General features: G+C 35.1%; 1 protein-coding gene across 4 annotated transcripts in view; it reads right to left on the reverse strand.

Annotated features, from left to right (window-relative positions):
* Positions 1-18393, reverse strand: part of LOC128987366 (protein yippee-like 2) — a 119919-nt gene that overhangs the window by 48439 nt on the left and 53087 nt on the right. The window contains exon 1 of one of the 4 annotated variants that reach the window (XM_054408182.1): positions 93-220. The exons of the other annotated variants lie outside the window; for them this stretch is intronic. The gene's annotated coding sequence lies outside the window, so the exon portion shown is untranslated. Of the gene's footprint in view, positions 1-92; positions 221-18393 lie in introns of those variants that run through there. 4 annotated transcript variants of the gene reach the window in all.

The raw sequence follows: 18393 nt of genomic DNA on the forward strand, positions 1-18393 counted from the left end.
ACATATCCCCAAAAAAGTTTGATGCATAATCTCAATTTATCAGAAGAATACAATATCACAAAAAATAAACAGGGTTTATCACATTTGCTTACCAGTATCGCTTAACTACACCAACACCAATGTATATCCACGGATGAAGAACAAACACTGAGTGAAAGATAGAACGTGTATAGTCAGCGCGGAGCGGAGGCCGGTCTAGTACTGAGCTATCTGAGTACAGTCAGCGAGTCAGCTGTTTGTAGCAAGCGACGCCACGCGGACTGGCTGTCTGTGTTATCAGTAGTGATAACAGTAGCGACGCAGCTGCGCTGTCAGCGTCTGCACAATGCAGCTGATCAACAATCTGCTGCCTTGCTATCACACACACCTACGTCAACTTGCATTCAAACTTTGCCGATCCTAAATAGGTCTGCTAACTGTTCTCTTTCGCTAACTCTTTGTATTTTGCCTTAGGTTTACATCCAATTTTTCGTAATCAAAGTTGAGTAAAGTCTGCGCGGTTGGTTGTATCTTTTTTTTAGTGTTTAAACCACGGAAATTCGCAAACATTTTAAAATAAGTTGTTCAATTACTTCCAACTAATTTTGGATATGATAGAGATCGACTCAATCACTCTCACACCGAATTCGAGACGCTAGACAATATGATTGCATTCGATTTTCTAGATTAATCTGATAAATGTTCATTTTTCACAGATATTCACAAGATTTTTTTCAGTACAGGTAATTAATTAGTTTGTATATTCAATAAAAGTTGTATTAAAAAGGTGAAAGTTTAGACTCTTATTGGGCTAAGTTAATTTAGAGACAGGTTTGAATGACAAGGGTAAACTGAAAATAAAGGATATAAAATGTATCATTTCCAAAATAAGTCAGGACTTTCACGCCGGATACACAATACGGATATTTGCGGAGTAGTTGAGAAGTCGAATAAATATGTATATAGGGCACGAAAATAATGTCTAAAACATAAAGCTCCTCAGTCCTCGAAGATAGAGCAAATAACATTCACAGAACAAGAGTTATCATTTCCTCGCGTGAACAGCTGTGAAATAGCTGATCTGGATGATAAGTGAGGACTTGAGTTTGGCGCGCAGTTGTTGTGGTTCAAGGAGAGGCCATGACATTCATGTAAATACAACGCGAAACCTCATTTCATCGTGGCTAAACAACGAGAACAATAGAATGTTATGATTGCATAACGAGTTGATAACACAATTGATAACACAGAAAGATTATTTGTTGTTTACTTAAACATTGCTGAAATTACACAATGTTAGACAAAAACATTTGCTCTTTGAAGAGAAAAATATCACATTTTACATACAATTCGGCGATTATGAACGTTATTTTGTAATTTATTCTTTATCCCGGTCAAAAACATATAAAAACACATGATATACACTCATCTGTGTATGACAGTATATTGAACTTAAAATGGAGTTACAAACAAAACATCTTGGTTTGCAACATATACTTCATAGCTTCCATGACAGTAAATACTTGTGCTAAACGATACTATAATAAATATACATTTTATTGATTCAAGCAAGTGTTTGAAAAATTTTATCGGTTATCAGCATGATAAAATTATTTAATGATCCTTAATCCACTATCTAAAAATGTATCAATACAAGCTTTCAGTTTATGTAGTGTATATTTTAAGTTATCCAGCATATATGACACTAAACCAGAGATGTTTATGTTTTGGGGACCCTCGCTGAATTACCAATTTACGGACCACTTGATTTAAGTTTTACAGAACAAAACTTAGGTTACGTTTTTATAAACATCATTACTTAACAGTTCAAAATATAAAACCTAGGTGTTATATTAGGCTATTCTACAAATTTAGCAGGGCAATTCCTTAGTAAATAGCCTTCACAAACTTATGATTTATGGTGTATACTGTTACGATTTATTACTGTAAAGGCAATAACATCTAATCGCAAAACGAGCGGCATGTTGCTCTGATTTACTCCTAGAAACTGAATTGCTAAATTTCCAACACTCCTCTGATTGAAGCTCATTTTTGGTGATGCACTTGATTACAGGATCATATTCCAGATCATAAAACGTTGTGAATTTTATTTTTTACTAATAGTAATTTAAAGTCCGCTATAATGCCTCAACATCCAAGGATACATTTTGTGCGGCAGACCGTGTAGTGTGGGTTCAACAACCGCGCTGAGTGTGAGTGCCCAGGACACAGCACGGCTCCTCAGCCTCACATCATTCATCAAGGTCGTCTGGTGGCGTCCAGGCTCAAGGTAACAAACTATCAAACACCGAAATTGTCGGCTCCGGACTAAAACATTACACAATGATCACTAAACGTAGAGACGGCAGGAAAATAAACCCAATTATAAACAGAATTATATTCTCACCTACACTTTTGCACGAGGTTGATTGGTTTTTGTTTACTTATCCTGTCTAGTCTTCATACTAATGGATATTGACGATTGGAAATTCGAAACAAGACAGCCGATAACAAATCAAAAACTTAGTTTTAAACTTTTAAGAATCAAGGACGAATAATCTCGATAATCTCGGCAGTTTCGTGCGACATTCATGAATGTTTTTGTTTACAAGTGCGTTGTGCGGTCTTGACACAGGGACACTACATTACAATGGCTGGACAGAAGCCAAGTTGGTGCACGCAGTTCAAAGACTGTCCCAGTGAATGGCTCTAGTCCCCTAACTGTACAAACTACTCAGTGAATTCCAACTATGCAGTGAAATATAAGTATTGGAACGTCATTTGAGGGTAAACAGTAGACTATCTGGGATATCACCATTGACTATACACCTCTAAGGTGTGTGTGGGTAGAGGTGTATAGTCAATGATATCACTCAGCAAATGCACGTCATCTGGTTTATACAGTACGATAATGCATTTTCCGAAATATATAAAAGGCAAAGCCCTCACTGACTCACTCACTCACTCACTCACTCACTCACTCACCACTAATTCTCCCACTTCCCATTTACCTAGGAGGCTGAAATTCGGTACACCGATTCTTTGGGCATTAAATAGGAAAACTAAGTAGTTTTTATTCTGATCGGGCTTTCGGACTCCGCCCCAGTGGCTCTGGAGTTTCCCATGTTAGCCTTATGATTTTCATATTTGAAAGGAATTAATGAATCTTAACAGCTGTTTCAATTAAAAAAGTTGGTTCTGATCTATAATGTTCAATAGCATTAAAGTTAAAAGGATTACCAACAGGGTGCAGCACTATTATTTTTTTTTTTTTATTTATGACAACAGCTAATTTGCAACCAAAAGGTGAGTGAGCGTAGCGAACGAACTTCAACTAGGACGTGATTGAGGCATACGAATACTTATGAAGTTAAACGGGGCAAAGCCGGGTACTGCTAGTTATTTTCATAAAATTTCTGATGGCAACGGCCGGCGCTGGCCTTTTACAAACAGGGTTTCCTTGGGCGTTTAACATCTCAGTACACACATCTTCATGGAGAAGATGATCATCTATTTGAAATAGTGCAACTGACGAATTGCAGCGTAAAATCTTAAATGAAATGTGTTTTTATGACGAGATGCACTACCCACTTTTAATTTCAGGTGCTTCCAAGATCCTGACATTCTTTGAAAATTTAAAAGGCGATCATCAGCATCTCGTAGATCCTACTGAGCTAACCACGTCGACGTCAGTACTGTAAACTATAAACTTATTCATAGGTTGAATGTTATCTCCAATAGCCACGTTTAGATCTCTGTCATTCTTATGTATGACTTGCATCATGGTTATATGTTACTGTATGTGTTTAAAGCATTGTTGCCGTCAGCATTAGGTCAGCTGTTTGGCTGTTCCATTTACTGCCACTCCCCCTGACTTTCATCGTGATCACTGGACCTGATCGTATTGCATAGATTAAAGTGATCTGGGCCTGTAACATGCGATTAGGTACATGTTACCTTTAGGCGGGTATCTCGCACAAACTAGAAATGTAATCATGTATACGTATTAAATATGTAAAGTAGTATGTTATTGATATCGAAATATGTATGACGAAGACGAAACTGGCATGAAGTATAATATATTATGGTCCAAATGTCCAGAGGTAAACAAATGAAAAAATCAAACATAGGTGCTGTTACTTTAATGTATATATATTCATGTTAAACATATACTACAAAGTGTCTCCAAAAGGCCAAGTACGAGCTATCTGAGGAAAATAGCTGCCGATACTACGGATATAGCAGAAAACACTTGACAACAAATGTGGATAGCATTATCAGTGTAGGTAAGTATAACATAACTCCCCTACTTCACCTAGCTCCTGCAGACATAGATATATTGCAACAGAAATATCCATATCAGTAATCCCAATCCCAGCATCACAATATAGCACAAAACTACATCAATACCGCGGATAAGGAGGTTCAAGACGCGAGTGCACGTGTATGTTTACAGTTTTCAAGGACTTGTTGCTTGGAGAATATGTCCTAAAAAAACAAACATTTTCACTTCAGCATACAGTGTTCTTGAGAATGAAACTCCAACTAAAATGTCACCGCCCAATCCCACGACAGTTTCTGCAAACCTATGTCAGCTACACAACGTGCAAGGCAGAATAAAAGTAAGGGGATTTAATTGAACTATATAAAAGCTTCAATGCGAGGATTTAACACGTGCCACGATTAACGATACAGACGCTAGTTGCGCAGATGCTCAACATTTCATTGAACTTTAGGCTTGCTCATTCTTGTTAGGCATGCCACCGACTTCTGTTTACATTGCTGCCATTATGAATGCACACTATACCGTCTTTGTAACGTTTTGTTATGCACATATTGAAGAACTGTCTCCTACTCGGACGAAGACATCGGTACAAGTGACTGCACAACTTGCCACTTGAGTTTCTCTTGTACACGCGGTGTAAACCTAAAACAACCTCCAGTTGACTGAGTTGATTTGCTGTTGCACTGTTTTGGTATGTTCTCGGCCATAGGGACGAACGTCATCACCCCATGTAAATATTGCAGTTTCTAACAATGTATTTACCCTCTACAGGGAACACTGTACTGTATAGTGTATTCTGCACGTCCTCGAGAGATAGCTCCGAGTTGGGTCAGTTAGCCAGATAGACGCGTGATAATCGCTGACTGCTCGGCCGGAAACTTCCACCCATTAATATTAATAGCTTATAATTAATTTTCCACATCGTTGATGATGGATATGTCACTTTAATAACAACAGTTATTTTCCTTATGCAATGATTGATTTAATTTCATGTCACAAGCTCTTGCTGAAATTGGATCTCAAACTCAATTAAATTCAAGCGAAGTGACTTAAAATCGAGCTCTATACCACTATTTTCCAGGCCGATTAATATCTTAAGAAGTACAGTACTGTATTAAGTCAGCAAAATATCTGCCAACCTTTGAAATAGAATTTTTATAATGTGTACAATTGTTTGAATACTGCATGACCAAATTACAATTTCACTTTTCAATCAAAATTTACCAAAAGGATATTTCGATATTATATCAAGTGTTTTCGATACTATGTATTCTAATACTGAATAGTATAAAGAATTTCGCTTACGTAGCAGTATGTGACATTTAAAAAAATCCATCCTAATATAAGGTGATGCAGCCTATAGTTAGTTTCAAACGAGTTTTTAACGTTTAATTAATTAAATCATATAATGCTAAACCTAACCGACACTGCTATGCTTTTTACGAAATGCACAAAATAAAGACAATTTTGTTTATGTCTCATGTTTCTTGAAACGGGCCTGAGATAGAGCACAGAACCTAGAACATAGAACTTATGTATAAGTCTACAGAAACACAATTGTATCCAACGAAAAGGTAGGCAGGCATTATGTAATTAGTTATACAAAATAGATGAAGAAATATTATATCGTTGAGAAAAGATACGCGAATCGCTTTCAAATCGTGCTGCATCATTCTAGTATAACGGTTGTTGTCTTATACCTATTAACCTGAGAATTTCCAGTCGACTGGGATAGCTTTATAATGGGTTTAAAATGATACTTTTATACTTTATACTTTCTTATGAAATGGCGACCATACAATGTAGGTATTTTAAGCCAAGTATGAATGGAGATGAGTGTAGGATGAGTGGCGCGATCTTGTAGTCTTGTTAGTGACTAAGGCCGACATTCCTTAGACACAGCTGTTAATTAATAGCCCAAACATTATTGTCTTTGGGATCAACTTCAATGCAACAAATAAAGCAACATCACTCAATAACGGCAGAACACATTTCAGCTAAACTTAACAAGATTACTTAGATGTTGCTAAGTATGTTTTTCTATGTATAATTTATTTTTATATATAATAACATTTGGGATCAACTTCAATGCAACAAATAGAGCAACATCACTCAATAACGGCAGAACACATTTCAGTTGATACATGATGTTTTAAATAATGATACTTAAATAACGATTTAAACCCAACACACTACCGTTAGAGAAATACATTTCTCAAAACCCCCACAAAATAACACGTCAATACTGTATAAAGACGCCGACACGATTTTTTTACCAACTCGCATAGCACTCATTATAGAGTTTACTGCTGTAATGTATGTGTGAATGTTTGTAACGACGAAGTTCGTATAGTTTAAATGTATCAGTGACTCTTATTATAGTATGACTTAGTTGTATAGGCAGTTGAGGTTAAACCCGGTTACGGGTTGGTTATCAGAATGTTCAATAATTCAAGATAAATATTCATACTGGAATGTCATCTGAATCTTTATCCACGATCACGAAATGAATAAGTTTTGTTAACCATACACTGTATTAATGCTCAATACTAAAATAGTTGATAATAGCCAATGCTAAAATTCTCTGAACCAATTGTGTATTATTGTATTTTATTTTCAAATTTTGTATTCTAAAGTTTTTTCAGTAGATTATTATTGGTGTAAGATATCAAATTTCAGTAGTAGCATATTCCGACGATTGTTTTATAGTCGTGAACTAAAGGCAGTAGCTCGTGTAATTGTTCCAAAAAGTAGTCTGAAAGTAGTGCTCCGAAATATGTATTGATACTATACTATGTTGTGTGAACAATTCAGATAATACTTAAATTATATTTTAAAAAAAGCTACAATTGATTGACGATTCCAGTTTTTTTGTCCGAAAGGAAAAAAAAATTATCTAGAAATATAATATACATTTTGTACATACCGTTCCTACAATTTTAAATAATATTTTTCTGGCATGCCAACCCTCTATCTGGCAACGGTCCAAAAATGGACCACTATTTTTCAACTGTGAACTGGCAGGATCCATTAATGGACCACTATGATTATGTTGCGTATTTACGACAAATTAAAGCCAGAAAACAATTGTAAAGTGCTGGGATGCATACGTTATACAGTCGTTAAAAGTATATAGGCCTACAATTTATTGAGCTCAAAAACAGATCTAATTAAAATCAGATCCAAGGAAGCAAGAAATCAAACACTGAACAAAGCAACCCCACAACTTCCATCACTTGACCTACTTTATAACCTCCCTGGGAGAATAAACAGAAGAAGATAACTTCAAGCATGAACTCAAAGGTCTTAAACCGCTAAAGGACAATATTGCTCAAGTTTTCCTAATACTGATTGAAATAACATTCCTTATCCAACTTTTTCTATGTCGTGTTTATCGCAACTCGTCCTTGAATGATACACTAATATTTACTTGGATTTTTGTAACGATTTTATTTATTCATTCCCTTAATTCTCGTCATATAGCAAGGCCATAGGATGTTTGTCTATTCACCCTACAAGTTTGGGATTGTTACTAAATTTATGTTTTCTCAAGTCTTCACTAGTCTATTTTGTAACAAAGCGAACCCAGTGTCTGTGGTTTAACTGTTACAAAAACTGTACGAGTTCATTACTTTGAACTTCATTTTGGAATATATAAAACTACATTATCATATTACTCTTATAAAGAAGAGGTGGTGTCTGTCTGTGTGTTCGTATGAGATAAACTCAAAAACTACTGAAACGACTGGGCTCAAATTGCTCACAAATGAAGCTAAAGCTCCAAGGATACAAGAACTATCCCCGCTTCGATATTGACTTAGGGCTCTGCCCCGTGGGCTTTCAAAAATCTGAGGTGAGAGATATAAAAGTACATTGATTGATGGTATCCATGGTAACAAAGAACAAACCTACAAAGTTGAAAAATGTAAACAAGCAGAACTAAGTGTCAAATAAATTTTGATTTCACAATTCCACACAGCTACTGCACGAATATTAGAACAGCAACTGTATGGATCATGAACATAAATAAATTATGTCACTCGCCCGAATGTAAATATTATTTAACATTACTCAAATGGAACAGTCAATGTTAATGGCATTAGTGTAGGATTCATTCAGTTACGTCAATTGTTTATGTTTATGATCTATATTTATGAGTCTCTTCTAATATTTGTGAAGTTGTAATAATATTTTACAGGGAATAATTCATTGTAAAAGAAATTATTCATGGATAGGCCTATAGGAAAGAATTGAGATTCTATGATCATTGCCGTATCAACTTAGACTCTAATCCTGACTTTTATGAGAATTATTTTTTAGATATATTTTTGTGTAAACAGTAATTTTATACCCCTGCGGCAGCAAACCTTCAGACTAAGCGAATTTCAACTTTCCTGATTATAATTTCACTAAAATATGTTAGAAAATCACACTATTGACAGGTTTGGAACTATTGTGATAGATTTTCGTTTACAGAACTGTACACACCATTAAACATGTTATTTTATTATACCTTAAAATCTATCATTGGTTTTGTATCCTAGGTAGGCTAAATAAGTATTCACAGTCTGAGTTAACAAAAACGTACTATTACTGTTATCAAGCTAAGTAATACATTTCAATTTCGTTTCTAAATTAAATGGTAGGAGTGAAACCATTTTTCAGGCATTTTCAAAGAACCAACATTGTCGCTTTTGCATACTGACCCCGTTGCAAGGCGCTGCTAGTTGTTTTATAAACAACACCTGGTATAACAAACTCATATTAATACGCGCTCTATAAGTTTTTCTTTACCTGAGGTTTGCTTTTTATTAGTTGTCTTAAAAATACTCTTCAAACTGGTTTTGACCAGTTTTCCTCGCACTTCAGTTAAAGTGAAACTTTTGTACGTAAACAGAGTGGTTAAGAAAAGTTATAACCTAGATGAAATTTATTCGAAGCCATTTTGTTCTTTAACCATACTGTGTATCATGAAAATTTCAAATGTATACATTAAGAACTGCATACGAGTTGTTGTTGCTTAATTGACCTAATCAACGACACGTTTTACGCTCCCGTCCCTAGTTTCACGGCAATGTTGTCGTTCACGCTCCGTTTAGCGTTCCGTGCCGATTGTGAGTTCGAGCCACGACGTTAACGTTATAACGTGCCTTAAGATCCGAAACGTGACTGGCGAAACGACTGTAAAAGAAAGCAATGTTGGGTAGAGATACATATTATGAAGCCAGGATAATAATAGGTAGACTACAGACAGGGCGACAATTCTAGATCAAAATTATAAAACAATAGAGTACTGATTGTAGAAGATCTCTTCCCATCACAGAGGCACTCAGCAATAACTTCTGCCTCACGTGTTTGTTTTAAACTAGTCAACCTCCCTCTCGTCCTATTTATTTCTTTGTATATCTGTTTATCACGCTGTTAATACCACAATAGTCGACTAAGTTCTTTGCATGAAACTTCGCCCACGCCCACACGACCGATCGGCGATCATATGCCATCACCAATAATAATTACACCTCTCTACCCTAGAGAAAAAAAAAACTGATAGTTGAAAGGTTTTGCATCTGAGGAAGGTTCATTGAATCATTTTAATCAATTTTTCTTGAATTATATGTAGAAATTTGAGAGAATCGTGTACATTATTTACCAGTATATAAAATATTAGAGATATAGTTTTTTTTTTTTCATTTGGATCCACCACTGCTATGGATCACTCTTACTGACTGTTATGCCATTAAACATATATAAATAAAAGCGCATATAAAAGTGAAAAATATATGATCTGAATTAAAAATATGGCAAGAAATATCCTCCCCACGTATAATGCTGTTAGGAGAACATGGGTTGCTGTTAGAACGCAACATGTTGTCTCCATTAGTCAAGTCCCTAAGTAAAGGGGTTCCCTTGATACGCGTGACAATAATTGTTATGACTGAAGATTTCTACCTCATTAAAAAATGAGGACACAGCAGAACTATGTATTAAATGCGAAAATACAGGATACAGTTCATTAGGAAATTTGCTACTGTCGTGGATATTTTATAAATAATTATAAATATAAATTACACAACGAGGAATGTATATACAACTCGGAATAACTGGAAAGTTGTGTATTTATCGTCTATGTATATAAAACAATATAAGGGTTAAGATCCCATCTTAATCCGATATCCGGTCTAACAAACCGATTTTTAAGATCGAGGTGTTCTAAATCATTCTAAATCCATCGATCTCTATTGTCTAAATCTTATGGTCTTGCGGAGGGACGATTGGTAATTAAAAAACGCAATTTTCTTTAGGGCTTCGCCACCTAGCGATTAATAAAAACTATCGCTCAAAGATCCAGTGATGCTGGAAAACTTCCGGATTCAAATGTTAAGATGATCCTCAGTTGATCCAGCTGATCCTTCAGTTGGGTGTTTGACGTTTCAATGAGTAACTATGATATTTTATAGGGGAAATCACAGAATTTACAATAACTTTTGAACCGTAACTGTAGATATGCAATCAATGAATAAAAGATTTTTCTGTGAATTAGTAGTTTCAGTCACCTGAATCCATCCAGAACATACGTAATCTTTGAAATGTAAAGGGCGTTTTTCGTTTTGTCTTGGAAACAAGTTTTGCATCTTATTAAAATGCGCAATTTGCCGCAATGAATAAAAGTACGTATGCGCTATCAATAATAGGTTACAACACAACTAAATTCAAAGAGGAGATTAAAAGGCTACTGATCCCTCGAAATAAACTTTTCCAACGAAATTTTAAATAAGTTACAACTTATTTCCATTACAGCTCCACGTGTTAATTACTAACCACAGTTTATTCCTATGAAGTCATTCTGTTTATAAGGACTATTTTGCTACTAGTGATCTAGTAGGTAAACAATAACGTTATCTCACCATCAGCATTCAGTCAACAGCTTGCACACTTACCTAAAAGCAAAAACAAAAGTTATAGTCTAAAAACGATAAGTTATTAGGTATAATTTGTGATCATTTATATTTTTCAATAACTTTCGCGTGTTTATTTTCCATAGGTAGGTATGTCCGTTAGCCAATAACTCGAGCAAAAATGATCCGATTTCGATGAAATTTTGTATTTTATGGGGGGATTTATGGGGTAAAAATAGGTTTTTCTCGTTTTTGACCCTCAAAATATAAAATTTCCCAAATTTTCTCTAAACCATTTTAAAGAGATTGAAAAAAATTTAGTATATTGAAGTGTTTTTGTATGATTATTGGTTACGGAGAAAATTGTAAATTAAAAATTCCCATAATTCTTTTGGAGGTTTTAGTTTGCTTGTTTATGGATTTATTTGTACCAAACTTGGAAAATATATTTATTTCATACTAAACTATTAATATTTTACTAACACACTTTATTACCCTCCATGTAGGCAGCAATCCTAGGTACTCGTTAAACCTAATGTTATTTGAATAGATTTAATTGAAATTTAAATTAGGCAAATGGAAATTCACTTAGTCTGCAGGTTTGCTGCGGCGGGAGTATTCATTGGTTTTACTGCCGTTGTCAGGCTCAAGGTTTACGATGTGCTGAAGATGTCTCTGTCACCAGGAATAGCGTTAAGAATGCAGACACGACGGTAAACCAACCGCTCTTTACCGGATTGGAAATAGATTAGTTTTAAATAGAAAATTCGTCTCTTTTCATTCAAAAAAGAAAAGAAAGAACAGTGAAATGTTCGAATCACCAGCATAAGTGAATTGTAACAACATGAGGCGTAAACCGTAACGACGTTTACACGATTACGTTGTAATTGAGTTACATGAACTGACAAAAATGGCAACTAAGAACAAGCAACTCATATACAGGCTTAAATAAATGTTATCAGCAATCTGACACGTGCTCTCTCCCATTAGCTTGTCAACCACCTTTGTCATGGGTAAGGGATGAGAGAAACTATGATATTCAATAGGTAAAATCACAAAAGTTGCATTACATTTTGAACCGTAATTTTTACAGGAATGGGAGTTTCACCATTTTGAATGTTAAGGACTTTAAAATACTAAATTTTTATCAAAATCATTCGGGCCATTGTCGAGAAAATTCGATTTTTTTCCATTATTTTATGGTTTTTTTAACCATCATTAAAACCACAAATTTCAAAACAATGAAAAAATACCTGGAGATACCATGGATTAGTACAGTACCTACATACCAAATTTGACCAAAATCGGACTACCGGTGTGGTCTGTAGCTCGGTACACATCCAAACACATGGACAGACATCTTTTCGAAAAAAACACTTTTTGGGTTCAGGGGGGCTCAAAACGGACATATCGACACTAAAATAAAACTCGAAATTTTGCGAAAACAATATTTTCTCCATGAGGGGGTGAGTAAAATTGGTTGACTAATTTACATTATTATGTGTACTGGGATAATACTATTTCAAAATACTTTGATGTGCCTTTGAACACATTTGAACAAAACATAAAAGTTGTAAAAGTATTCTATTAATATTCAGTCCACGCAGGCTACCAGCAAGCCGCATTATCATCTATCCTTATCTCACCACACCTTTAAACTGTATCGATCCTTACTAACATCCAAAAAATAATAATCCCTGATAAATTATACTATATGGGATTATTCTTTAAACTGTCCGCGTCGATATGTCATTGAAGTCAGAAACATTTGGAAATGAAACACTTTAATATTGGTCTTATTATAATGGGTACTTAACGTCAGCATGTTAACTAGTACTAATATACATAACTGTATTCCCCATTGCGAATAACATTTTGGTAGCTATAGATATTGAAAAGCACTCCTTAAATGCTTGAATATATCCAGGTTTTTTTACCACCAGAGTGATGCATGGATTGTGGTTTTGGAGTGAGATGTGAAGCCAATCCACCAGTGTGTAGGTTGATGGTTATAAGAGCTATGCATACCTTTGTGATTAACCTATTTATCTCATATACTGACATACTGTACTTATCTTTTGGAATTTATAATGTATCCAACAAACACAGTTGTATTCTCGCTAACGTCTACTAGAAATATGTGTCTGTTTGTTATCAGTACACACAACCTTCTTATGGAGATTTTAGTAATATCATGATTACCACTCGTTTCCTCGGTCACACCGACACAGTAGCCCAGCTTTGTTTTGATTGCCAACTATTTTTAGCGCGTACAGTAGCCTCGCGACCACTAGTGGTTGTTGGTAAACAAACAACCCGAACAAACAACCGTTGTTTTTAAACAGCGTCAGTTAGTTTGCAATCATTATCACACTTGTTAACGGCTGTTCTGATTGAAATGTAGCAACTAGCCTGATAAACTAATCGACTTTACAACTCTTATCTACAATGGTGTTTTCTCTGTGTTAAACGATAAACATTGTGAAACATTCGAAACATATCAGATATTCAACTTTATAAATTTACTAGCTGGCCCGACAGACGTCGTCCTGTCCTATTGTGGTTTTATGTCACATGCTCGTTCATTTTCAAGATGAGCTCGTTTGCATGGCTCAATCACGTCCTGGTTGAAGTTCGTTCGCTACGCTCACTCACCTTTAGGTTGGAGCTCGTTCGCTGCGCTCACTTGCCTTCAGGTTAGCTCGTTCGCTACGCTAACTCGCCTCCAGGTTGAAGTTCGTTCGCTACGCTCACTCACCTTTTGATTGCAAATTAGCTGTTCTCATAAATTAAAAATAAATATAGTGCTGCACCCTGTTGGTAAACCTATTAACTTTTTAATGCTATTGAACATCACAGAATCAAATTGTTTAGTTGCACCAGCTGTTAAGATTCTTTAAATATGAGTACTCATAAGGTTAACATGGGAAACTCCAGAGCCACTGGGGCGGAGCCCTATTGACGAATCTGCACCAAACTTCACACAAACCATCCTTGAATAATGCTTAATAATGCCTGAAAGTTTCATTACAATCTGTCGAGCGGTTTTGGAGTCCATAAAGGACAAACATACAAATATACAAACATACAAATATACAAACATACAAATATACAAACATACATTGGATTTTATATATATAGATTGGTCATATTTATTTTTATGTATAAACAAATATAAATTTAGTCTATTATAAAAAAGTGTAACAAAAACTAAATTTAGTGCATTTTTTAACTTTTTAGCGAATTTCCCATATAGGGAATAAGCTATTACCGTAGGTCTCATGGTAAGACCTAGACCCGGGACCGATTTACTTTTTCGTTTTGAGGTCCCCAGAGGCCAAAAACACCATCCGTTCAAATTCATATATATATATATATATATTTATATATATATATATATATATATATATTTATATATGTGTCCGTTAGCGCGATAACTCGAGCAAAATTGATCCGATTTTGATGAAATTTGGTACAAACGTGTAAACCTACATTTATTCGAACGAGTTCGCAAACCAGCATAATCGGACCATGGGATCAGGGGTTTATGGGGGGTTTTATGGGGTAAAAATGGGTTTTTCTCATTTTTGACCCTAAAAACTTTAAATTTCTAAATTTCTCTCTAGACCATTTTGAAGAGCTTAAAAAAACAAATAATTTAGTATATTGAAGTTTTTTTGAATGTTCATTGACTACGGAGAAAATTAAAGAAATTGTAAATTTAAAATTCCCATGTTATTCTTATGGAGAATAAATAAACTGTTCTAGTTTGCTTGTTTATGGATATATTTTAATCAAATTTGGCAATTTGGCTTATTTCATACTAAGCTATCAATATTTCAATTGAAAAAACACACCTCAACATCTTTCCCGTAGCAGCAAACCTAACTACTCACTAAAATTAATGTTATTTAAAAAGGAAATAAATCTGAAAATTTATAGGGAATATTTTAGTAGAAATCGAGCCTGGTGAATGGAAATTCGCTTAGTATGCAAGTTTGCTGCGACGGGGGTATTAAATATTTTTTATGTGATATTTCAGCAGTACGGGGAACTTAAGTTTGATTTGATTTTCCTCAGCGATGAAACCAAAGAATTCGGCTGTATCACTTTAGTACCGCGGTTGTAGGCTGATTTCTTCACATCACTTTTGTTCCGGGGTTCAGTAGTCAGCAGGTAGATTTCGGGACCGGCCGAAATATCGCTTTTGTTCCGCGGACATCTCCCTTGTTCCGCGAGAGGGGGCTGTACTCTTCCATAATGCAATATTTATTCTGTTAAAATCTAAGTAGAGTAAATTCTGTAAAACGATACCTCTATACACTAACAACAATAATGCGTGTTTAATTAATCTGATAGAACACAATGTCCAAGCTACGAGAACTTATACAATAAATCAATACAATCAAGAATATTGAAGCTATCAGTATGTTTGACAGAGAATGATTGTGGGCATCACCACAGTAATTAATTAAGGAATTTATGAACGTAAATACACTGTCATGTTCTTTGTCTCTGGTCTCTCAAATCTACTATCTTTGCTTTAAACAGCGGTGGCACTGATGCGGGATTGAATTAAGCAATTAATAATTCGTATGCAGTTTACGAGACGTTTAAACCCTCATGATTGAAATGAGAAGATAAGAAATCTAACTTAAGAATTTTATATTTGGCATAACCTTTTTCAATATGAAAAGTTTAGTGATGTATTTTTTCATACGAGACTCGTAGACTGATAATATAGTGATATTTTGGGGGTTTGAAAATAAATCATTTTGACCAATTCAATTCAAAACTTTTATCTTCTTCCACAAATTAGTTGTGCACAAAATGTTACACAATGTAAAACACCATTTTTATATTAGGTAAGATGGGGTAAACTTGAATTTATCTGTGAAGTGGGCACATAAATAAACGGTTATCTCGATATTCGGATGGCGAACGTCCAACGGGCGGTGAAGGGCGCCCAAAATAGCGCCCGGTATGTGCCCTAGCACCCAGGCGTACATGGTACACGGGCAAGGCTATGAACCACTTACACCTGACACAGGTTATGAAACGTACAGTAGTAGATACAGTTGTGTTTTGTAAGTGATTGTAACTGTCGTAGAGGTTATTTCAATATCACACCTCGCACCAGCATTGCATTGAAAATAGTGTTCTGTAGAACCGGTCACAAAAATTGGAACAAATAAAAATATAATATCAAAAGTCAAATTGTGCACGTGTTTCTATGACGATTATAATAGTTATAATACCTATAATAGTTAAATATTATAATATAAAAATATTTGCCTGGTTGTCTTGGTTTTTGCATGTTACGAGTAATTATTGCATACTGTTACAAACAACAACCATTAATGTCAGTAAATTTACGTACACATTTTAGCGAATCCCCATTATGAGACCTCAAGTCTCATGGTAAGACCTACAAGTAGTAATGTAGTAAGACCTAAATGTGATTCCACCACATTTCCACGATAAGACCCAGGACTGATTTACTTTTTTTTAATTTTGAGGTTCCTAGAGGCCAAAACACCATTTGTTCAATTTACAGTATATACATACAAGCTGTAACCCGCGGGCTTTGCCCCATTTAACTTCTTAATTTTCAAGATTATCTCGTTCGCATGGCTCAATCGGGTCGCCGGAATGGTCGCCCCCGGAAACATCACCCCCCAGGCTAAACGTGACGTCACGAAACCAGACAACCAGCTGGTATAAAATCTATGTCCACGACCGGAATCGTCCCCCCCCAAGGGCTTGACAAGTAATTTATCAAAATCTAGTTGATATGAACTAATTATGTTATTAATTTTAATTCAAACAAGTAGAAACGGAAAGGTCTTCCCCGGCAAGGCATCCCCTATGTACACCCCGGAATCGTCCCCCCCTGAAACGCTACCCCTAGTAGGGCTCTGGGCTGCTCGGCAGCCTACCTGCTGCCCGTCCTCCCAAGTCTGAGGGTCGGCCGCTCGTTCATTATTATTGTCGCTTGGACAACAGCTTTTCCACAGATGAAAATTGCAGACGCTGTGGTGGAATATCAATCAGTAGATTTAGATGTGTATGAACTTCTAAGACAACTAAATAATGCGAGCAAAGATTCACTTTAAAAAATTATTCTTTTATACTTAATTCATAACCAACGATAATGCGTAAAGTATATATTTTTTCTGTTGCATTAAATGGTAGTTATACTTATCAACATCAGTAAACTTACCTTACACCCTATGGTAATTGTTAAGCAACACATTTGTTAAAAATAGAATAATTTCTAAATGTATTAAAAATTAATCGCATTGCTTTAGGTTTGGCCCCGATTTAATTAATAATTTGAAAATTAGAAACAGATTATTAAATAAGAATAAACATAATAATATCTTTTAGGGGATTAATCCCTTAAACTTATCGAAATAATTAATTGTTAGTAATTACAAATATGTAAATGATATTATTCTAAAGGTTATGCCAAAAAGTACCTTAATTCAGAAACAGCCTAGGCTAGTTTCATATCACTGGAATAGAGTCAAAATATAATGATAGTATAATTAAAATATCAGAATCACTTTAAATCGAAAAGAGGACTTGCAATCAGTGTTGATATACCAATAAATTAGTTTTGTTATAAGATGTAGGCTATATGTTTAGAAAACATTTTTGCTACTGAAGTTTGTAAAATTATGTTTCATAATTACTAAGAGGGAAATATACGTGAGTTCAAATTTTTAATATGTAATCAAAATTTGAAATGTTGAGCTGTAAACTTGTATTACATCGCTTAAACGATAGTAACATTCGTATATACTCCAATTAATGTATCACAAAGTGCCAATTATAATTTAAAATACCCCCGACACAGCAAACCTGTAGACTAAGCGAATTTCCACTTGCCTGATTGGATTTACGCTAAAATGTCTCTGTAAAAATATCACATTCATTCCCTATTTAAATAACATTAGTTCAATATATATCAATATCAATTGATATGGGGACGCCACCTAGGTGCGTATTTTAACCCAAATATGAGTGTAGAATGGTGTGAGATGATCTGTGTAGCTTTGTTACTGACTAAGATCAGCTGTTTCATTAGCCAGGACCATTTATTTAAAGCCCAATGATCAGGAACAGCTGGGTCCAGTTTTGAACCATCAAAGTTTAACGAGTACTTAGGTTTGCTGCAACAGGGAGGGTAAAAAGGTGTTTTTTTTTGTAAAATGATAATAGTTTAGT

This window comes from Macrosteles quadrilineatus, unplaced genomic scaffold (assembly GCF_028750875.1).
Source record: "Macrosteles quadrilineatus isolate MER2022 unplaced genomic scaffold, UCM_ALF_1.0 Scaffold_2__2_contigs__length_208266976, whole genome shotgun sequence".
Taxonomy (NCBI): domain Eukaryota; kingdom Metazoa; phylum Arthropoda; class Insecta; order Hemiptera; family Cicadellidae; genus Macrosteles; species Macrosteles quadrilineatus.